At 41.5% G+C, this 24,031-nt stretch overlaps 1 long non-coding RNA gene across 1 annotated transcript in view; it reads left to right on the plus strand.

Annotated features, from left to right (window-relative positions):
• Positions 1 to 9,516: 9,516 nt before the first annotated feature.
• LOC311599357 overlaps positions 9,517 to 24,031 on the plus strand; it is a 33,131-nt gene continuing 18,616 nt past the window's right edge. The window contains exons 1-4 of the long non-coding RNA XR_014779873.1: positions 9,517 to 9,751; positions 10,868 to 10,925; positions 18,137 to 18,248; positions 18,333 to 18,809. This is a non-coding gene — a long non-coding RNA (uncharacterized lncRNA). The remainder of the gene's footprint in view (positions 9,752 to 10,867; positions 10,926 to 18,136; positions 18,249 to 18,332; positions 18,810 to 24,031) is intronic.

The following is a 24,031-nucleotide window of genomic DNA, read 5'->3' on the forward strand; positions in this document are numbered from 1 at the left end:
ACTCAAAGAATTTAAAACAGTCTGTTACAGGAAACCCATGAGAAGTGTTCCCAAACTTAACAAAGACATGCAGCAGCTGAAAAAATTACATAAAAAGAAAACTTTGATCTGAAAACACAGCCATATGATGGGGAAAAAAAAGAAAGAAAAAAAGAAAAGAAAAAGAGAAAGAAAGAAAGACCAAAAGAAAGAAAATGAGTGAAGACTTGAAGATTGTTCCAACAATATTGAAAGGGACGTGATCAAATAAATACATTTTTTAAAAAAGAAAAGGACATGATCGTGAACTTGAGAAAATGAAAGAGGTAGAAGGGTTTTTCAAAGATACAAAGATGAAAAGTTTCTCAAACTAGAAAACGTTACATTGTCTGTCTGCAGGAAGGTCAAAGGTCACCAGTGAAATTCAACTCAACCAATCAACTCACAGGTAAAGAAAGATGGTGCCTGTATTGCTTTTAAATTACATGTATTATTTATGTTATCAGTATTACCTGTAGGCCTGACTAGCAATCAATCAAGACACAGACACTTGTTATATTTTAAGATAGCCTTAGTTAACCTGGGGCAGGGCAGATATCAATCCTCCCATAGTAGGGCCTCAGGCATGGGATCCCTGTCTCAATCCCATGCCATCTGCTTCTAATAACTTCTATCAAGTTACCTCCCATCCATAATCCCAAATACTTGCTAATAATGTTCATCTGGGCCGGATTCTCCATTCACGCTGTCCATGTGTGTCTCCTCCATCGAAGCCATGGCCTCCTCCCTCTCTTCCCTTCAGGTCTCCCTCCTTTCTCTGTGGCGGTCTCTCTTCTTCCCAGAATTCCTCTCTCTCTAAGCCCCACCTATCTCCTTTGCCCTGCCCAGGTGGGATGGCTTTTTATTAAGCAAAGGGTGGGTCACACAGACAGTAAGCAGTAATTAGCATCAAAACACATAGCGGAATTCCACTTCAGAGGAAAGCCAGCTTCTCTGCAGAAACTGTAGAGGCAAGTACTGTGGGACATGAGGTAAGCACAGCATGGCAGAATTCACGTGGTAGCATTAAAGGCATGCACCACACCACACCCAGCTAAAGCCAACTTAAAACAAACAGCATAAGCAACTTTTCTTTTTGTTTTTGTTTTTGTTTTTTTGAGACAAGGTTTCTCTGTGTAGCCTTGACTGTCCTTGATTCACTTTGTTAAAAAAAAAAAAAAGAAACAAACAAACAAAAACTTCTTTTTAGATTAAAAGAAAATTATGTATGTGAATACTTTCCCCATATGTATATTCATATACCAAATGCATGCATACAGTGCCTCTGGGGGCTAGAGGGGCCTGTGCATCTCCTCCTGGTGGTAGAGATGGTAGTTAGCCACCCTGTGGGTGCTGGGAATTGAACTCGCAACCATTGGGGAAGCAGTCAGTGCCCATAACCTCTGAGCCATCTCACCAGCCCAAAAATCAAGTCACTGTCTGAGTGACCAAATAACAAGCAAGAAATCATGAAAAAAAATGTTTAAACATTTCTTGGAATGAATTAAAATGGTGACCCAATAGGACACAGCAGAAGCAGTCCTAAGAGGTTCCTTTGCAGCAGATGAGTGGGGGTGGGGGTTGGGGGGTTCACTTGCTGCATAAACCCAAGGACTGACTGGACCAGATCAGGTTCCCAGCACTCACGTAAGGCACGTGGTGGGACTTGTGGCAGCCCATCCATAATCCAAGCGTGAGGACGGCAGAGACGGAGGTTTCCATGGTAGGCTGCTAGCCAGACCAGCTGGATCGGTAAGATCTGCATTCAAGTGAGTTCTTGCTAAAGGGTGATAAAGGATGACACAGTGTCAACCTCCGCCCTCCATATGCAAACATGCGCAAACATGCATTCACACATGTGTAGGGGATGGGCTATAAGGCCAATGTTCAGCCATCTTGTCAGAGCCTAGGTTCCTATTTCTCCAGCCGTCTGTCATTTACCAGAAACCAGCTGACCCTGTTGTGGTTCGGCAACTAGATACCTGTTGTGGTTTATTGTGGGGGATGGTCATTCTAAGACACACACACACACACACACCCCCCCCCCCAGCTCCTAGTAAGAGCAGAGGGGATTGTCAGGAGCTCCACAAGGAGACTATCAAGGCAGGTGGATCTGGCCCCAGGGGGACCTGCCCAAACTGATGCACCAACCAAGGACATGGCAAGCAGAGAACCTAGAACCCCTGTTCAGATATAGACGATGGGCAACTCATTCTCCATATGGGGAAGGGGGCTGGGGAGAGCAGGGACTGCCTCTGACATGAACTCTTGTGACCCCAATTTGATCACTGCTCCTTGGTGGAGAGGCCCTGTGGAAACACAGAGGAAGGGGAAGTAGGCTATCTGGATGAGACCTGATAGGCTGAGGCCAGACAATGGGGGAGAGGTCACCACCTGTCAGAGGTCTAGGGGAGGGGAATAGGGCAGAAGAGGGAGAGTGAGTGGGACCAGAAAGATAAGAGTGAGGGGATTACAATCGAGATGTAATGTGAATAAATTATAACAAAATAAAATGACCAAGGATAAAGAGATAAAGTGTAGAGTTAAAAGTAGAAAAGATCCATGTTCTTCTTTTTAAGCCTCAATACCTCACTTTCGGATCGAGACTGCCTATTACTCTGCTTCTCGAAAATGGATGCATGGTGTTTGTTTGTTTGTCTGTTTGTTTGTTTGTTTGTTTGTTTTTAAATTTACTGAGGCTCACACCTAAGAGGTTGCATTGAGGATCAGAGACTCTGAACTTAGACTTGTGAACCATGTTGAAACTCCAGGTGACAGACACATGAGCTGTTGAGAGCCAGGGATGGCACAGTTTGAATGTAAAATGACTGTTGGGTGCTAGTGTTTTAAATACAGATTTTAAGAAATGAGGCCTAGGTAGACGATGTGGGTCACTAAGACGACATGCATGTGAAAGGTATTCCTGGTCCTCGACTCTTTCATTTCTCCCTCATTGTCTTGTGGCCAGATAAATAGCCTCGGCCATTACAACACATTGTCCCAGTGGAGGCCCCAAACCATGGAAACCTGCAACTATAGAGAGAAGCTGAGTTGAAAATGACTCAGTGGTGATGTCATTCTTTGAAAGCACCAGGCTCTGACTTTGGATCTTCAGAACCCATGAAAAGCCTGATACAATAAAGAACACCTTCAATTTCAGCACTGAGGACACAGGATGGGAAGAAAAGACTGGGAGATACTTGGATGCTCATGGGTCAGCTGTGTCCCAAACAAAGCAGCAGGGAATAAGATGTGGTTGGCGTGTAATGTCCACACACAAGTCCTCTGATCTCCATGAGTGTGCCATGGCATGCGTGTGCCCACTTCCCCCATACTCACACAAGAATAAAACCATCAGCTAGCCAGTTCCTTACTCTTCTAAGTTGTTCAGTAAGATATTTCTGTCAAAATGAGTGAGAGGAAACTGGCCTGGTATTCTTCACAGAGCTGCAAAAACTAAAGAAGTAGAAATTCTAAAATGTGTATGGAAGCATACATTAACACACTCATGCAAAATCTCTGGATAGTCAAAACTAACTTGAACAGAAAAAAAAATCACTGTGCCTTACACCATTGACTTCAAAGCATATTACAAAGCCTTGATGATGCATACTGCATGTGAGGATACAACCACATGTTTAGATCAGCGGCATAGAATAGAGAACCCAGTAGGAAGCCTGTACTAAGAGCCAACTGAGTCTAGACAAATGTGCTAAGAGCAGACATTAAAGAGAAGAGAGTCTAGAGTCTTTCAATAAATGGTGCTGGGGAAACTGGTTCTACCGATGCAGATAACAAGGTCAGAACCTTCACTGTTGGCAACTCTAAAAAACAGCTCAAAATGTGTTGAAGACTTAAATGCAAAACTGGAGACCCTGAAACTTCTAAAAACGACTTGAAGGAAATACTTCGAGAATTGTAATGGTCAAGGGTTTTGTTCTTTTCCAAATGCATCGGCAACGAGAGAAAATGGAATTGCATCAAACTAAAAAGCCTCTGCCCACCAGGACAGAGAACAGATGGGAGAGCTTTTCCAATGTGTTCATCTGACAAGGGCAGGGAACTCTCCAAACTCCATGGCAGCCGACAGACGATAAACCAGGTGTGTGTGTGTGTGTGTGTGTGTGTGTGTGTGTGTGTGTGTGTGTGTGTGCGCGCGCGCATATTTTTTGGAGGTGAGAGGACAAACTCAGGTAACAACTCTTCTCACAGTCACTGTTCTATTGCTGTGAGCAGACACCATGACCATGGCAACACTTACATAGGAAAACATTTAACTGGGGCTGGCTTACAGTTCAGAGGTCAAGTCCATTATCATCACGGTGGGAAGCGTGGCAACATGCAGACCAACATGGTGCTGGAGAAGGTAGCTGACAGTTCTACATCCGGATCATCAGGCAGCAAGAAGAGAGCAACAGAGGGCCTGGAGTGGGTTTTTGAAACCTTAAAGCCCAACTCTCAGTGACACACTTCATCCAACAAGCCCATACCCCCTAATGCTTTTCAAATAGTGCCACTCTCTGATGACTAAGCATTCAAGTATGAGAGCCTATGGGGCCATTATCATTCAAGCCACCGCTGCCCTCAGCTTTCACCAGGCTTGGATCAGAGTCTGCCATGCCCACTTCTGTGCACACCAGGATAGCTGATCTGCCAGATGCCAAGGATGCTTCTGCCTCTGCCTTGCACCTCACCCTAGTGGCACCGGGACTACAGATGTGTGCTGCCACACCCAGATTTTATGTGGGTTCTGGGATTTGAACTCAGGTTCTCATGCTTTTGTAGCCAATGCTTCACTCACTGAGCCATCTCCTTACCTCCATAACTGGGTTCTTAAGACATTGTTTCAGTGAAAACATAAAAATAGTCAGTGGGTCTGTTTTTTTAAAAAAATGTAAATCAAAGCCACAATAAGGTAGCACTTCACTCCAGTAAGAGTCAGAAAAACAAAGACTAGCATCAGAAAAACTAAAAATAAGAAGTGTCAGTGAGGATGTGTAAAAGAGGAACCAACACATACTATAGGTGAGACTATAAAATAATACAATCACAATGAAAGAAAGTATGGATGTGCTCAAAAATTAAAAATAATCCTACCATGAGATTGAATAATACAACTACTTATTTAGTGTATAGCCAAAGGAAATGAATTTAGTATGTTTAAAAAAAAAAGTCTACACAGGACTTGGCCAATATCCCAATTTTCTTATGGTTTCCAAAAGCTGCCTTTACCCCCAGACAGCAGGAAGCAATTTAAATAACATGACATCCTCATTCCTGAGAGATGGGGTGGATGGTTTTGGGTCATTCAGTGTGTTATGGATGCTTGTTGTTGTTTAAAAGGAGTTGGTTACAAGTTGTTATTGGTCATGGTCAAGGAGGAAACAGAGTAAAGGAGGATAATTTCAGGGATATCTTCATCTTTCTTTTCCTCCCATCTATCCTCCTTTCTCTCCTATCTAATGTTAGGGGGAAAGGAGTGAAAGGATTGAAAGGAAAAAAAGGGGGTATGGTAATATAAGGACAAAAAAGGATAGGTTATTTTATCTCCTTGAAGAAGAGTGGATTATTGTACCTATTTTTAGACTAAGTATCAATACCCAAATATTTTAAATTGGTATGGATTACTGTATGTTGATAGACATTTACGGTTATATTTTGCTACAACATACTGTATATATAATTCAATTTTTGTTTAATGTATTGTACATATACAAGTCATTTTAAAATGTAATGTAAAGTTCTAATCCTTGAAGGCTACTACTACAAACTTTTTACAATAATTAAGAATTAGTCATCTATAAATTATCTTACTTTTAGTCTTGTTAGGTACTAGTTTAGTTAATTACATAAATAAACTTTATTTAGCCTCCTCTATATGCTTTCAAAGTTCAGAGGAAAGTAAGTAGCTAGAAACAAGCAATGTTTACCTATTCACATATACTATAGATAGGTCGTCATCAAACGCTTCAGAGATCTACAGAATAGCCATTTAAGATGTTTTAATAATAATAGTAATAGTCTCTTGTGACAGTGAGACACATCAGCTCCTCACAGCACCCTATTCTACTCTGAAGAAGATGATGGGCAGGAAAGAACCTGCACATGGAGCTTGCTTCAAAACTGGCAAAGCTGGACATTGCTGTCAGCGTGATGTCCAAACTGTGGACAAATTTGACAGATATTCTGGTCCCATTGGTGGAATATTGGATGCCTCAATGATACAGAGGAACCTTGGGTGACTGACCAGGTAGCCAGCAGTCTATCATTTTTATAGTTTTGGAAGCTCTGTACTTCCTGTTTACTCAGATAAAATTTAACCTTTTCAGGTCTCTGATGGGGTTAAAGACTAGATAGTTATTGTCTTACAGCTGTCCTTGTCTTTAGATGCAAAAAGAAAACTCACAAAAAAGATGTAAGTTTATAAAGACATAAAAGCTTACATTGTGAAGACTCTAAGAAAGTGGTTTAGGCGCTAATAAGATATTTTAGTTGAAAGCTTGAATAGTGATAAAAAGTGATGTAGGTAGAAAACTTGGGCTCCCCAAGATAGACTGGGAAATGGAGGACTTTTTTCAAGGTTGCCAAGGCAAATGGACTGGACAGTGAAGATATCATTCTTACCTAATATTTTTCGTAGTTTTTTCTATTGTATATAGTTTATTGATGTTAGAGAAAATGCTACTTATTGAACTAAAAGGGGTATATGCTGGGGTATACTGTATGAAGGTGTGTCTCTGTATATTCAATTGCTAATTTACTACCTGCAAAGAGCTATGGCCTATCACTGGTCTCATATTTTATAGATATTTTTTTTTTCTTCCTCACCTGCTTAAGGCAATCTAGGATTAGATCTGATTGCTTTAATCTAGGATTAGATCTAGGATTAGGTCTGATGGCCAATGGTTAGGCAGGAAGGGCAAGGCAGAACTTCCAGGCAAAGAAAGGGACTCTGGGAGAAGAATTCGAGACTCAGGGAATTTCCCAGCATGACATGGGAAGGATCTGGGCCTGAGAGAAAGGTAATGTGCCATGTGGAGGGACAGAGGCCAGAATCAGTCAGGTTAGAAGAGCTGAGAATGTGTCCAGCTATAGTGCCTAAACTTTTATAAGTAATAATAAGTCTCTGTGTCCCTATTCTTGTATTATGTATTATATACATATATATTAATCAAAGAAAAAAATTCATAAACTTGAGAAATGCAGAGGACATAGGATGGAAGGAAGGGGACATGGAGGAGTTAGAGTAAGGAAAGGAAATTGGGCTGATGTAATTGCTTTATAATTAGAAATATAAAAATAAAATAAAACAAATTAGAATAAAGAACCCACACAATTTATAAGTTTAGGGAGTTTATCCCTGGGGAAAACTATTTCTCCAACTCTCAGAACTCCTTAGTTCCCTGCAGTTCTTGATATAGGGTTGTGGCCTCATGATCTTTCCACTGTCCACTTTGCCTTGTCTATTAGTGTTGTCCTTGTTCAGCTCATGTTTAGATCATCACATTGGTGGGATTTTGTGGCTTCTTACATCTCCAGTAAACTGCCTGACCCTCTAGCTTGAATCACTTTTCCAGCCCCTCTTTTGCAATATTCCTTGAGCCTTAGGTGCAGTTTTCAGATGTATCTATTGGCACTTGTAAAGTGAATACTAATGTGGTAGTTTGAATAAGAAAGGTCTGCACAGGCTCATGTATTCAGATGCTTAGTTAACAGGGAGTGGAACGCTTCAATAGGATTAGAAGGATTAGGAGGTGTGGCCTTGCTGGAGGAACTGTCACTAGGTGTGGGCTTTAAGATTTTTTTTGGCGTTTCTTCTCTCTGCCTGCAGATCAGGATGTAGCTCTCAACTACTGCTCCAACACCATGCCTGCCATGCTTGCCAGCACACTTGCCTGCCATGATGATAGCAGACTTAGTCTCAGACACTGAAAGCAACCCCACCTCCTTTACATGCTTCTTTTTATAAGAATTGCCTTGATCATAGTGTCTCTTCACAGCAATAGAACAGTGGCAACTAATCTAAAACAATTTGATCATGTTTGTTCCATGGTTACCTCCATTTCTTTTTAGGTATTCCCATAGTTGAAATTTTCTTCTGGGGCTATTGGGCCTTAAAGGAGGCTGCTTCATCACCTCACGTGTACGAACAACAGTTTGTCCGCGTGTGTGATGTGCATGTTCTCTGCTAGATCCATCAGTGTTGTCTTACGTTTTCATAATCTTTCTACACAAGGGATTCTTCTGATTGTTTGCTTGCCTGTTTCTGTTCAGCTCTTCCACTGTTTCAAGTCATTAAAATGATACCTCTTTACTGTTTAGGTTTTTATTCTTTATTTGGCATTAATATTATGAAACAGAGAATCAGTTCACTTATTTTAGATTGAGTCATAGCTCTGTGTTATAATATCTGGATAATTAATAATGAGGAATTAATTTTAAAATAATATATTATTTTTATAATAAAATAATGTTTTCCTAGTAAATGTTACCTTCACTGAGTTACCCATTCTTTTGAGTTTATTTATGACTTTAGATTGCTTGGGAATTTCTTTTGTTTCTTTTTTATTTAAAACTTGAATGTTAAGATATTGAAGTCAAAAAATTACAGTGATATTAGTCTTTTTTTTCCTTGATCTCAAATGTATTTTCTTTAGTCTTATATATATACAGAAATATATCACTTTAAAAATGTGACATTGAGGGTATGTGCATATCTGCCCATGTGTGTGCACATGTATGTATGTGTTTGTGTGTGCATGCTTGTCCATGTATATGTGCATGTCTGTCGGTGCATATGTGTGTTTTGTGTCTGTATTGGGAAACATTTGTTATGTCTTTTTGTGTGCATTTCTGTGTCTGTGTACATATCTGTGTATGTACCTCTGGGCATGTCTCTACTTATGAGTTTGTATGTCTGTGTGCATGCACCTGGGTGTTTATATGAGCATTTCTGAAAGTTTCTGTGTGCACATGTACATTTATACCCATTGGCCACCAAAGCTCTAATTCTGAAGGTTAGCAAACAAGGAAAACCTGTCTGGTCATTATTCTGTTAGGTACATATTATTGTCATTTGTGATTTTTCCTAAATTGTATAAACATAATTGTGATACTTTCCTGAAAAGTGAGACAGACAAATGGAAAACTTTATATGACTCTGTGTGTGGTAAGCATGGGCAGGGTGAGCTCCATTGACTGTTCATGGGATGCAAGAAAACTGAACTGTGCTCCAGCAATGACCAGAAAACTAGAATGAAACTGCAGGGATGTTGAAGTGGAAGTTTCTGGTTTCTTTACAAACTCAACTGTGTCATGTGATGATTTTTCTGAAAGTTGTCTTATGAGAGGGCATGTGATGCCTTCCTGAAAACAGGCACATGAGAGGGCGCACGGTGTTTAGAAACAGTATAAATAAAATCCCACAGACAGTTAGACAACGCTGCTTTTGCATTGCCACATCATGCCACGCTATACTGGTGTTTGCTGGTCTTCACTGGTCTTTGCTGGTCTTCACTGATCTTTGTTTCACAGGGAGAAACTTTCCAGAGAACTCATGGCACTCTGGCTGATTCTGGCCACTTCCCCTGACTCCTGCTGGCTCAGGGGAGCCTCGCTGTTTCTCCTGGATCGTGCCACTGCCACGGGTTCATGTTGCTGTTTCCTGTTTACTATTGGACTGGACTGCTGGTATCCTGACAATGAAAAGTGGAATTGGCCCAAGGAACTACAGGTCCACAACTCCTTTTTTCCTATTAACATTCTTTCTCCCAATCCTTTGATTGGTGGGTTAGAAGTGAGATTGAAGTGTTTAAGAACCCTAAATAAAGCAGGATTTGAAAAAATCTAAGCCTACAGGTGGCACTCAGCTGTGGCTGAGGTATAACCGGCAACTTCACTTCTAATGTAGTAGAGGAAATTGGAAGGTTTTGACGGGTTGGCAATGTTGTTTAAGGAGGTCGGCAAAGGAGCAGCTACTGCTGCTGGGTGGTCTCCTGCCATGCTCCTGGGGGGTCTGGTTTTACGTCATGGTCTCCATATATACCATGTTAAAAAAGATCAGGGAGAAGGTTCACTCAATTCTGTTGTGTTAGAAAGGATTGCTGAGTTGGCTATGCACTTAGAGAGCTTGCAGATAGGTATTGAAGTGCTTGGAAAGCAAAAAGAGCCAGTGGGGGCGGGGGGGGGGGGGCGGTGACTAACAGGGCTCAGGCTTGGTGCCTGAGACTGAGAAGTTCCTGCATGATGAAAAAGGGAAGCAAACTAGGCTGGAAGGCAGACTGCCACCCGACCCTGCTCCACACACTTTTGCTGCCAGGTGCCCAGAGCACCACTTTGAGGCAAGGGACCAGGCAGAGCAAGAGGCTGTGCAGGGACAAGGGGTTAGTGCTGAGTCAGGTGCTCCATCGGAGGAATTGCCTGGGGCCACACAGGAACCTCCAGCCTTCCGAGTCTTTGTGTGGCATATGCCTAGTGACAATGGTGGTCATGCTTATAATGAGTTGACATTGTGTCTGATGGAAATACTAGATCTAAAGCATTTTAAAGAGGCTGTTGTATTGCATGGCTTGCATTCTCCATTTGTTAAAGAACTGTTAAGTAACAGGGATGTGCAGCATAGAGTTATTCTCTAAGACAGGAAGGGACTTGTGTCAGCTATGCTAGAAGATGGTCAACAATTACAATGGTTGTTGGGGTGTAGGCACGAAGCCACAAAAGTAGAACAACATAATATAGCAAGGGGGAACAAATATTGCTAAAGAGCAACTACTTGGTGAAGGGCATTATGCTGACCTATAAGAACAAATCCAATTTGACGATGTCGTAATCAAACAATGTTGTGTTGCAGGTTTAAGAGACTGGGATATGGTTGAGGAGGCAGAAGAAAAAAGTCCATCTCATTTAAGGTAATGCAGGGCCCTGCAGAAGCCTTTACTGAATTCTTACAGAGATTTGGTTCTGCTATAAATAGATCCATATCAGACCCTGAAGCTAGAAAGTCACTGGTAGAGATTTTAGTATTTGAAATTGCAAATATTTAGTGTAAGAGAGCAATTAGACCACCAAAAGCATGAAGAGCCTGGATAGGCAAATGGCTAAGAGAAACAACTGGTGTTGGCTCTCAGGAGCATCATGCAAGTACCACAGGGCAAGCCATAGATAGAAGTTGTTGGCTCTGATTCCTTAACGATTCTACTTTATTAGGAATTTATTAAAGGCATGTACCTCCCATACAACCTGACTACCCTAAATAAGAGGGAAAGGACATTAAGGAGATCAAGAATGAATCCTTCTGGGTATCAGTTCCATGGGGCAATTCCCCTGGCATAATTCTCAGGATTCTTGCAGATCATCTATCTGACAGAAGCAGCCAAACCATCGAGGACCAAATGTGGAGGTATCCCCCACCCCTGCCACCTCCGCCCCCCATCCCCCCACTCCCCTCACCCTTCACCCTCAGACCACCCCAGTCGCAAATCCTCCAACTCCCTGCACTGGGCAGGAATCTCTCACCTCTCTCTCCAATTCCCTCCTGCCACGGATATCCATTTTGCAATACAATAGCCCAGCCAGAGTCTCTGGCCTCTGTCTTTTGTCTTGGGCTGACACTTCCTCCTCTGAGTCTACCTCAGATGTTTATCAGTTTGTAGAGACAAAGTCTCTATAGGGTGGCATCCCAAGGCTGTTTTCATCTTGGGCCCAGACTAAGGCAAGATTATGTCCTCTTCACAGGAAGTCTTAGGAATCTAAATGCCCAGTGCTTTAATTGTGGTGAATTTGGTCATTTCCACAGAAATTGTAAGGCTAGAAGATTCAGAGCTCAAAATATCAGGTGGATTTGTTATGCCAAGATTACTCAGATTGCGAGACCCCCCCAAAAAAGACCTCCAGAACTCTATACCAGTGCAATGTACACAGGGTCCTGTGTTATGGGCTCAGAGCGTCGGATCACCATCCTTCCTGACACAGCCTGATAGGAGAATGATACCGGAGCTTCAAGGGTAATGGGTTTATAAGGAAAAACTGTAATTAGGAGTGGGGGTCACAGGGAAGTAAGGACAATAAGCAGGAGTCCTGAGTCTCAGGAATGTAGTCCTTCAGGCAGGTTGGGTGGGGGCGGATCTCCAAGGAAAGTTGTGAGTCTCAGGAATGTAGATCTTCAAGCTGGTTGGGTCCAGGAGGCTGAATCTCCAGGGAAGTTGTTTGTATCTCAGAGGATCATTGGCAGTAATTGTATCTAATTGTTTCAGTGCAGTTTCTGGAGAGTGCTGGCAGGTGTCATTCCTAGAAAGCAGAAAGAAGGGCACCTAGAGGAAACTTTTCATACAGACCAACATTAATTGCAGAATAGAAATTACATATAGGATATGCCATTAATTTTGCCCCTACAGATTGACTCTGAAGAAAATGGTATTCATAGAAGAGAACTAACAATTTCTGGTTGCAACAGAACACAAAGACTTCCAGAAGACTGTAGCTACTACTGAAAGGACAAACACTAAGGGCTTTCAGAATCCAATTTCTTGCAGCTGTGGAGCTGTGTTCTTACTTCTTAATGGCTCTGAGCCAGGAGCAGTCTTAGTATCCTGTGGCTTCCTCCCTAATCAAACTTCTGAGGACTCGAGCTTGAAGGATCTCTTTCTGCCACCAGCAGGAGAAAGCTCTTTGCTTTCAGGAGTCACATGTCTAGATTCAACTCATCCAGATAACCTCTATATTTTAAAATCAAGGTAATGTCATCCCTGGGAATGATGGCTCATCACATAGACGGATGGAAGTTATACAAGTCTTCCTACAACACATCACTCACTTTGGACTTGCTAGACTCTGGTGTTACTCTTCAGCATTTTAGTTGCATTAACTCAGCCCTCGCTGCAATTTGCGGAGGAGTCTGGTGTTATTTCCATTACACAGATGAGTGGTCTGAATCACGGAAAAGACAACTAATTTGCCAAAGGTTTCAAAGTTGGAGAGTGATAGAAGCACTGTCAACAAACTTAGACTCAAGCACTGCTCTTTACTCTTCCAAATGGAGCTGCCTTGGGTAGATAATTTTGTACATTAGTCTACACCAAGCAGAGACCTGTCAGCAGCAGAGAAGATATATGCAAGCCTTCAACTGAAAAAAGCACACTAGTGCAACTGTTTTCAGAGAGATAGGCAAGAGGAAAGAAATCCACTAAAGATGGCGAATAGACAGAGTTTAGCTAAGAAGCTCTGGGTCTTGCTTCCCCATCACCGAGCTGAGCAGAGGGGAATAACTGTGTTATTTGAGGCTGGCAAGAGGTGGAGCTGTGAAAGATAGTTCCTGTCATGTAACCTGTGACTGAGGATGGCCATTGCTGAAATCATAGCAGGAAGGTGACAGATGGAAGTAGGTGAAGACACACCCCTGCCCTCGCTCTCCTCTTGGTTTTCAGTCTCCTGGATGATGTCTTCTCTAGAGCTATGTTCTAAAACTCAGAACCAGACACAGAAATTTAGAGAATGATGATGACTGAGAGTCAATAGAGAACAGCTGAGTGAGAACAGAGAACAGTTTTGAGTGAGCAGAAATGATTACGGGTAAGAATTTGCATCATAGCATGCCTTTGAGTCCTGTGGTTAGAAACGCAGTTTCTACCAGTCCTCAGCTCAAAGATGTGACCATTTCTCAAATAAACAACATTCAGTGACAGCAGGGGCTGTAACTGAAGAGCACTGTGTGGCAGTGGGGTTTTAAACCTTGCATAGTATTCATAAATGTGTTGGGTCCCATTGGGTTTCTTGGTCCACAAGTCCCTAAAGGAAGATGAGACTGCATATCAGGTTTCATAGACTGCCACACACAGCCTACTCTGGATCAGAAAAGACAGCTGCTTGGAGGTCAGGAATGCTGTGAACTGGTTGATGTCACAATTTTAACTAATTGGCCATGTTTGAGGATTTGTTTGGTAAGTCTAAGTAAATGCTACAAACCAGGCTTTTTGCTTTCCTATCAAGCTGGGATTTGTAGATGAGTGTTCCACTGGCCTTACCTAGTTCTTTGTCTAAGCCCCAATCAAACTGTTGGTCTAGGGTTTTGTTTTTTTGTGTTTTTTTTTTTGTTTGTTTCAGGAAAGGTACTGGAACAATGCAGCCAAAATGTGTGTTATTTTGGCAAGAGTTTTTAAAGACCTGATTGTACACTGTCATCCTTCTTTGAAATAATAAGGTTAGGGTAAAACAGCTTACACATCATAAGAATGCTGAGATCACTGAGCCCTAGCAATTTCATCAATAAAGCAGGATTTTGTGCATCTGGCATGCATCTATCGCACAGAAACATTTATGGTGCTTTCTACTTCCTGTTTACCAGCACCAATTAGCACAGTATCGATTTAATGAACCAGTCAAAACACCTTGATTACCACTGGGTCTCTGTGACTCATTAAACTAATCACTCTCATTTTATCTCTGACAGCCAAGCAGAGACACTTGGCATCTACTTTCTACTCCTGGATCCTATTAGTCCCATTGACATCAGTCGTGTTCCATGGCAACACATCTCATCATTATTCTAGACTTATTAAATTTGAATTTTTAAATAGAGGATTTAAAGACATTTCCTAATACTTTAGTAAATAAAAAGTTTTGTGACCCTCTTAGCAGCTCTGATTGGGGTGGGAAGGTGGCCATAATCTATGTATAAATCCACATACTCCATCTCATTTTTAATCAAAATATTTCATTATTATAGCCTCATTAACCATAGGCTATTGTTTATTGTCTAAACTTCATTCAGTTAAGAAGACTCAGGTGTGATGGTGACACATTAAACTAGGAATCATCTATGAACCTCCATATCAATACATTTGAGTCATTATAATTTGAGTTTCATGTTTCATCTGCTATGCTCAGAATCAAAGCCTGTGTATGAAGCCTAAACTTCCACTAATTAATAGTGCAAGATCCTGCCTCTATCCAGCAAAGATTTATTTCTTCAAAGAGCCAAGCTTGCTCTTCTACCCTTGGGCTGTGCTGGCATCAAGCTATTATTACAGGTCTGGAGGTAACTGAAAAATGGTGGAGCTTGGAGAGGGGGCCACCCTATTGCAAGGTGGCTTCCCTAGGATAGGGCAAGAAATGTAAGTAAGGGAAGTCAAGCTTCCTTTGGCAAGAGTGAAGATTCAGGAGCATTTCAGGGATCAAAACACACAGCGCAGTGTGATTCTGTACATGTTCCTATTGCAAGTCTCAGAATTCCATCCCTTATTCACAAATGCCTTAGTCTGCAAGTGATATCCAAAGAGGTTAAATGTTCAAGTAGTGTTGCCTCTCTGCAGCACATGACTTAACTTTCAGTGACATCTACATGATGGGTAAGAACAGTCAAAGGCCACATTTTTGGCTTCTTCACTCCCCTCCCCTTCTCTTCTTTTCTTCTCTATTCCTTTCTTTTGTAAACTATCCAAGGTATTTGTGAGCAGCCAGAGTACAAATTCCAGTCCTAATTGTTTTAAGAACTACAGGCACCACGTGATGTCTTGTTATTCACTTGTTCTGCATTTCACACCAGTGAGAACTTGACTAATCTTAATATTGATAAAGATTCCTGTTCTGATTGTCCCAGGTAGATGATATCTGTGGACTCATAAAAGTGCATGCAACATGGGAAAGATGGGGCAATGGCTATGGGTGACTGCTGATCTTACAGAACACCAGAGTTCAGTTCTTAGGTGCCTGGGTTAGGTGGCCCACAGCTATCTGCAACTCCAACTCCAGAGGATTAAATGTCTTCTTTTGGCCTCCAAGGACACTTGTTTTGCCTATAGATGCATACACACAAAAATTGCATCTAGAAATACATTATATGCACAATAGAAACCCCAAATACCACTTAAGGATCTATTTCCTTGGGCCGTTCTTTATACAGACTACTATATCAACCAGGATATGCACAAGAATCAAATATTATAGTGAAGTAGTTTCACTGAAGAGAACCTAATGAAGGAAATATTTTAAGTGGAATGGTATAGCACCTCATGAGAAACAGAAATATATAATTTTATAATACATACATATATAAGTGTCTTCTATACAAACACATAGACACATACAACACACACACACACACACACACACACACACGCACGCACACACATGTACACATAGCTAATAAGTTCAGGGAGTCCGGAAAGTCCAAAATTTGCAGAATTCATATCTTAGTTTAAGGCTAAAGATTGATTGGTGTGCTACTCTGTGTAGTGGGTTGAATTAGAAATGTTCCCTCATGGGCTCAGGTATTTGAACACTTATTCCCTAATTGGAGGTGTATACAGGGAGATTTTAGGGGTTTAGCCATGCTGGAAGAAGTATATCCCTGGAGGTAGGTGTGTAAAACCTTGGCCCGCTTCCGGTTGGCTTTCTCTTCTTTGTGCATGCTTTGGACAATGTGTCCTCTCAGCCTGCCGATCCCATCATCATGTGTGCTACTTTCTGCTGTTTCTCTGCACCACAATGAATTCCTGTCTCTCTCGAACCGTCAGCCAATATAAATTCTCTCTCCCTTAAATTGCCTTTGGCCACGGTGTTTTATCACAGCAGCAGAAAAGGGACTAATAGACTATAGAACCAAGTGACGCTGATGACAGTTTTTTAATGTATGTATTCAGTCTTTCATTTGACTGGCAGTGGCCCAGCTGCAATTACAGAAGACAATCTCTCCTACTTAGTCTACTAACAGAACCACCCCCACTCACCCAAAGAGTGTTTGAACAAACGTAGGTACTTCTTGGATCAGGCCAGTTGACACAGAGGAGCTGGTGGGTACTAAGTAAATACACTTGATACGTTAAGTCAACACACCTCAATATATTTATGTAAACTTTAAGTTGACACGTAAAATATACTAATGTTGGCTGTATCTCACAGTTAGACAGCATGGTTCTGAGTACCCAAAGATTAGCTGCAACAGAAATCTATTAGCAGCATTTGTCTATAGGAACCATGGAAAAGTACTAAGATCATTAGAACCAGAGGTTGTTCTCTCTCTCCCTCTCCCTCCCTCTCTCTCTCTCTCTCTCTCTCTCTCTCTCTCCTTCTCTCCCTCCCTCCTTCTGCCTTCTTACTGTGTACCACTTTTTTACTCATCTATTCTTTAAGTCCTTAAATAGTCAGGAGTAGAGGAGCCTCTAGTGCACTCAGGAGGTCAACTCCTGGGAGACAGAGCACAGCAGCAAAGAAAGGACTGAGGTTAGAGATGGAGAACACCTGAAACACCAGTTAATCTCCGATTCCCCATACGGCCTTCTGTTATCCACAGGGAAGGTGTCAGGACCCACAGACAGTAAGGAAATCTGCATATATTTCCTTTTTTGCATATGCACTTAGGGTAAAGCTTGACACATGCATTAAGTGTTGTACGAGATTAATAATAACCAGCATTACAACAGAACTATAATAATATATTCTAATAAAACGTATGTGAATGGTGCGTGTGTGTGTGTGTGTGTGTGTGTGTGTGTCCTTCTTTCCCTTTGTCTCAAAACACTTCGCTGTGTCCATCTTTTCTTTTGTGATGATACAAAGGGAAACAATGCGCAGGTGATGGGGTGAAGTGAGATGTATGGCCTTCAGCCATAATGATGATGTCAAGGGTTAGACGCAGGAGTGTGTACTCTGATCACCAAGACGGTGTTGAAGTAGTTAGAGGGCAGGCTGGGGTGTAGGATGCAGGCGCATTAGACAAAGGATGGTTCATTCTCTGGGCAGGATGAAACAGGACTGCACGATGTTTCATTAAGCTTCTCAGAATGGGGTGCAATTTACATTTTATGAAGTGTTTGTTTCTGGAGTTTTCCTTTTAAGATCTTGAGATTGAAGATGACCACTGGGAACTAAAGCCATGGCATGTGAAAACATGAATAATAAGGGAATATGCTACAGGTTCATAGACGTGGACTTTCTTAGTCAAAGGGGAGACATATTTACCCTTTCTATAGCATTCCCCAAAGTTTACTAAAGTCTGTGTGTGAGCACCCCAACTCACAGCTTGTCTAAATCATGTGCTGTTGAGTGTTAGAGACTTTGCTTCCAACACTACTGAAAACATGCTGTCTCCATGTAGTTTCATTTTTACATTTCTCTTTTCCATGAGGATGCTCATCATCCTTCCGTACAAGTTCAACTCCAAGCAATACAGAATGCAACGGGGAGAGAGGCAGCTCACAGAGAAATAGAAGAAACAACGCAACAACAAGAGGACACCGGTGAGTCTGTCTGGATGCATTTTGGTCCAAGGACTTAGCACATCACCAAATCCGACTTTGTGCCCTATCCCCTCTCAATTCCAGGTTTTCATGCTCACATCACCAACTTGGTTCAGCAGTGAGGCCCAGTCCTGCAGGCCTGGACTGATCATCTTTGATGCAGGATGCATCCTCTATGCAAAGGATGTATACAGCCACAGGGCAGCATACCCTTCTACCTGAACATAAGTCTTCACAAATGTCCCTGTCATTATCACATGATTAAACAACGTGGAGTATGCTTCTCTGCATCCCACAGGGAGCCAAGGTGCATAAGCACAGACCATCAACAAGCCAGGTACTGGTCAAAGTTCAGAACCTACAAGAGATGAATATTCTTCCTGGTCAAGTATTAATGTGATTTGTCAAAATCCAGCAAGGTGATTAAATGAATACCATAACTCACACTGGGCATGCAGGGAGATGATGACACCTGAAATGAAGCCTTTCATATGGAAAAACAGGTCCCAGCGGCCTATGGGCTCCAGCAGCTGCACACTCATCAAGGATCCCAACCCTGAGGTAAGCGCAACTCTGGTCACACACTTCCAGCCACTTGGGCAGGTTGCCTTTGACAAGGGTGCCTCTTCTGGGCTGTCTCTGTTCACGGTCTTATTTCCTGAGGGAAGAGATGTGAGGTCCTAAAATCACCTCAAAGGCAGAAAGACAACTGCAAGAGACTGTTGGCTGTGGAGTTTCTCTGGATATGACACTCTTAAAAGTTACAAGGCGACAGTCTTCTGAGGCTAGTTTTATAACACTAATTTCCCAGCTCAAAAATAGGAAATGACCTCACTTTTTCCATGTAGCTGGGAGTCAGAAAGCCAGAGATTGTAAGTAGAGATGTCTACTCTGGTCCTTCTCCTCCACACAGCCTTCTGTGTACCCTATAGAAGGTAGCTTTAATTGTAATCTCTCTGTAGTTACTAACAAGTTTTTGATGTTGAACAACTGTAAGACAAATTTATGCTTACCCTTCCCCCATACACACACACATCCCACACTGGATTTGCTTTCTTTGCAGATCAGAAAAAAAAAAAAAACCAAGCAAAACAAAAACAAAAACAAAACAAAAAACAAAAAACAAAACAAAACAAAAAAACCAGGAAAAAAACCTCACTTTTTCCTGCAGGTGCCAGGCTTATCATAGGACATTTATTTGTGCACTGAGCTAGACATTCTAGAAGATGGAAGAACTTAGCTCACTCAATCTGTGTGGTCCAGGGTTCTGATTGGCCAGATTTTAATCAACCTCTCTTGGAGCCAGGAACAAAGTCACAATCACTCAACTAATGGACTGGGTGATAGATAATAAGTTCAGTCATATGGTAAGAAAAATCAAGGCGGTATTACACAAAGACAGCTAACCACAGCTGGCTGGCACACGCCACAGGCTTTTCTGTAATTGGTGCCTTTGGCAGTCCAACACCACACACATGCAATTGTATTTAGATATATCCCTTCAAGAATTCTCATAGCTACCCAATAAAGCCATTGTTAGATGCTCTCAAAGCTATACCTTCTCCTTTTCAGCGGAATGCACAGATTCATCTAACCATCACTCTAGGCCTGGGCCTCCCAGGACAGGTTGTAGTGAGACTGTTCCTGGTCCCTTAACAGTGATTCCAATATGGCCAGAGCATGAAGAGACAGAGGAAGAATATGGTAATTACAAAAACAAGAAACAAAAACAAACAACAAACAAATAAAAACAACAACAACAACAACAAATCCATTTGGGAAACAAGAAAGTAGAAAATTGTTAAATGTGGGCTTTGGTCTGTAAGAAGTCGCACAACTGCAGAAGAAGGCAGGGTCTCATCCTAGGCTGGGGCTAAGGTGAGCATCCTTGCCAACTGGAGGCTCTGCATTCTGCAAGGATTTCCTTTGTTTTTTACCCTAGTTGGCCGCGGGGGTGGGGGCCTGGGGACCTTGGAGCAGGAGACTTTTCTGGAGCCTCATCTCTTGTCTCTTTGATGGCTCATGTGCTGTTGGGATTGACTTGGAATGTGGGATCTTCTTAAGGATTCAGTAGTCACAGAACATTGATTGCTGATCTGGAGTTCTCTACACAAATAGTTTCCTTAACACACTTTGAGGCTAATGCCTATCTATAGCATAAATAGCATATTGCACATTTTATGACTATTGACCTTATAGCTCAGAAATATTAAGCTCTTCTATTAATTCAAATCATGTAGCTGGGTGCTAAAATATAAATTGAAAAAATGAATGACAAACTAATGTTTGTAAACAAGTATGAGGCCTCCGAAGTGTTTCTATGAAAATTCCTCCTGTTATAAGTAGCTTCTCTGAGGAAAATCACTGCTCCTCTCCTTTAGCCTGCTGGTGTCCCCCCAGTTCCCCTCAGCCTCAGAGAGAAAGGAGCCAGCCCAGGCATTCTCAGCTTGCCTGGTGTCAGCATCACCCCATGCTGTTTCTTTCCAGTTCTCACTCTAGTTCTCTCAAGGATAAAAAAGGTGAAAAGTTCTAGAATATGGAGCCTGTTCACATATTATTTCATCTGAGTACCTTTGTAACCTCCACATTTGGGAGACTGAAATTTTATGTCCCCAACACATCACAAGAATCTTCCCATTTAAGTTTGTTTTAAATGGGTTACAATGGGCCAGGCGTGGTGGTGCACGCCTTTAATCCCAGCACTTGGGAGGCAGAGGCAGGTGGATCGCTATGAGTTCGAGGCCAGCCTGATCTACAGAGTGAATCTAGGACAGCCAAGGCTACACAGAGAAACCCTGTCTAAAAAAAAAAAAAAAAAAAAAAAAAGGTTTACAATGGATGGAACAGGATTCAGAAAATAAATGCACCAAAAACATCATCATTGAAAACAAACTCCCTCCAATCGTGTCAGTTGCCCACTAATTTCTGTCCCCTAAGGTCGGTGGTGGTAATTCATTTAATTAGTCTTCAGTAGTATTAATGTATATGCAAGTAAATGCCAGCAAGGGACCTTCTCCATCCCTTTTGAACCCAAGCGATAGCAAGCTGTCCGTAGTCCTCTGTTCCCTTTCTCTATAAGCTATTCATTGTGTGAGCCTTTCTGCTACCAGCTCCTAACTGAATAACTTACTCCCTTTGATGGGCTTTTGAGTCTTGCACCATGTGGGTCAGACTGTTTCTCTAAGGGTGAAGATACCAGCAGATCCTCATTGCTGTTGGGAACAATGCTGTACCCAGTAATCTAATGATGCCTCCTCTTACACATGTGAGTATTTATATCTGGAACAAATAATACAAAAGTATGATTGCTGGGCCTGAACCTGCATGCAGTTATGATTTGATTTATTTAAGGGTTGTCCCACCCTCCAGGTGAAATAGGAGACTGTACAGCTCACTGCAGTGCAGCCTTCATAATGTGCCCTCAATGCCGATTTTCTTTCTTTCTTTGCCAATACAGTAGGTGGAAATATCACATTTTAATTTCTCCTTGTATCCTGAGTGAGGTTAAGCAATTTCTATATGAAATGCTTCAAAGAATTTTAATTACAGGAGAGAATGAAACAAGCAAACAAACTACCTCAGGCTTTAGGAAAGGTGATCACGTGTTTCAAACTGCAAAACCAAAGGCAAACTGCATGCCTGGATATAAGGATTCTAGGGAAGGCATCCGTGCTTGTGCAGTTCTTTCTCATCCCCTCACGCCCTCCTCTTGCTCTATCTTCCTCTGCCTGCCCCACCCCCACCCCACTCCAACAGTCTCCTTTGCTTGCTGGCTGAGGGAGCTCCTGGATTGCATATTCATAGCTTTTCATGGGGGCTACATTAATTCAGGGCCTCACTTCCTATCAATGAAGGATATTGGGATTTGAATAATTGCTGTTTGCAAAAATACCACTCAAGATTTGCATCAGTGGGGTATATGTAAAAACGTCAAGACACATTGCTATTAGAAAAAATCTTACAGTGAAGATATTGATGTAAAATATGTGTGCAAAAAATAAAGAAGAGGGAGTATCTTTTCATATTTTCAGGGTTGTTCTCAAGTGACACAATTCACTCATATAGTCACAATTCACTCAAAATATTAGCAAGCCACATTGTATGCTATGTTATCCACATATGGAATGTATGTTATCCACATATGAGATGTGATGAAATTATGGCTTTAAAAACCTCAAATAACATGTTACACAAGTACTATATCATAAGTAGAAAATGCAATGTCTAACATTAAATGTTTTTGTGTGCAGCTATACAGTAATCAATAGAAACAACAAACATGACTATAAACTTCTACTGGTGGTCAGCATGCTTTTTTTCCAGCAGCCGCAGCAGAACCTTGCTATCAGCAGCACACCCCAACATCACAGCTCTCCGAACTAAAAATAAATAAGCTGACGGTTATTCTGATTGTGGACTCTAGATGGCAGTGTTGCCACAGGCTAGCTGTGCTACACTGGGACACAGACAGACCTCTTCACAGCAGACATTCTAGAAGGTAAAAGAAAACCAGCTTGTCTAATTCATACAGTTGACATTTCAGCACCAGCACTTAGAATTATAGGGGGCAACTCTATTGTAATTGCATTTTCCATTTAAAACTTACATGTTGAAAATATTTGTGAAGAGTTTAAAACTATAGGTCCAAATTTTTATTACAGTGAAACAACAAAACTCAATCTAACTTCCTAAATATTATGCTACCTTGTCCCATGAATTAATTGAATAAATATTCTTTTCAGTCTTTCCTGATACATACACAGACATAAGAGCAGATATGAAAAGATATTTTCCTTCCTCTCATTTTTTGCACAAATGCTTTCCGCGGATATCTTTCCTCTAAGGTTTTTCTGAAGCATTGCTGACAGGAATGTCTATATTCACGTAAAAAGAAAAGCCTTGTTCCTTTTCACATCTCTGCAGAGTCTCTGGATGGAGCATAAATTTTTACATATGCCCTACTGATATCCATATTGACTGGCATGTTTTATAAAGAATGATATAATCAACACAGCTTTGTTTCATGAACAAACACAGTTATAAAGTAAGATGTAGAAGTAAAATTATGAGCTTCAAGATAGATATATTATAATTTTGAAAAACATCTCCATTGAATATGATGATTTCTAGTTTTCCATAAGCCAAAACAAAGAGTACTATGAAAGTAGTGGATATTGTAACTATAATAGCTGGTAAGGTATGGAGCTTTATCTTTATCCCCAACAGATTAAGTTAGGCTAAACACCTATGTACTGGAGAACCATTTTTTTAAATTAATGCAAGAGTTAAAGCACCCAACTCTAAGCATCCAAAACACAAATAAGAAATTTAGTCTTCAAATAAGGGGGGTATATATGATGCGCACTTTCTCTGTCTCTCTGTCTGTCTCTGTCTAATCTCTGTCTGTCTGTCCATCTCTCTCTCTCTCTCTCTCTCTCTCTCTCTCTCTCTCTCTCTGTGTGTGTGTGTGTGTGTCTATCTGTCATCTCTCTCTCTGTCTCTCTTTGTGTCTCTCCCTCCATATATAAAATGTGTGTGTGTGTGCATGTGTGCATGTGTGCATGTGTGCGTGTGTGCGTGTGTGTGTGTGTGTGTGTGTGTGTGTGTGTGTGTGTGTGTGTTTCACCTGGATGGTGATCCCTAGAAATTCTAGAATATCTAGGCTTTATGCATTTTCTTAGTCAGATGCAAGCATGACTCCTTGGGTCCAGCAATCTTTACATAAGCAAATCCTAATGACAGTCATCATTAATGAATGTGTAAGCTGTTTGTTTATTATTAAA

This window comes from Acomys minous (genome assembly GCF_964271855.1).
Source record: "Acomys minous genome assembly, chromosome: 6".
NCBI classification, from domain to species: domain Eukaryota; kingdom Metazoa; phylum Chordata; class Mammalia; order Rodentia; family Muridae; genus Acomys; species Acomys minous.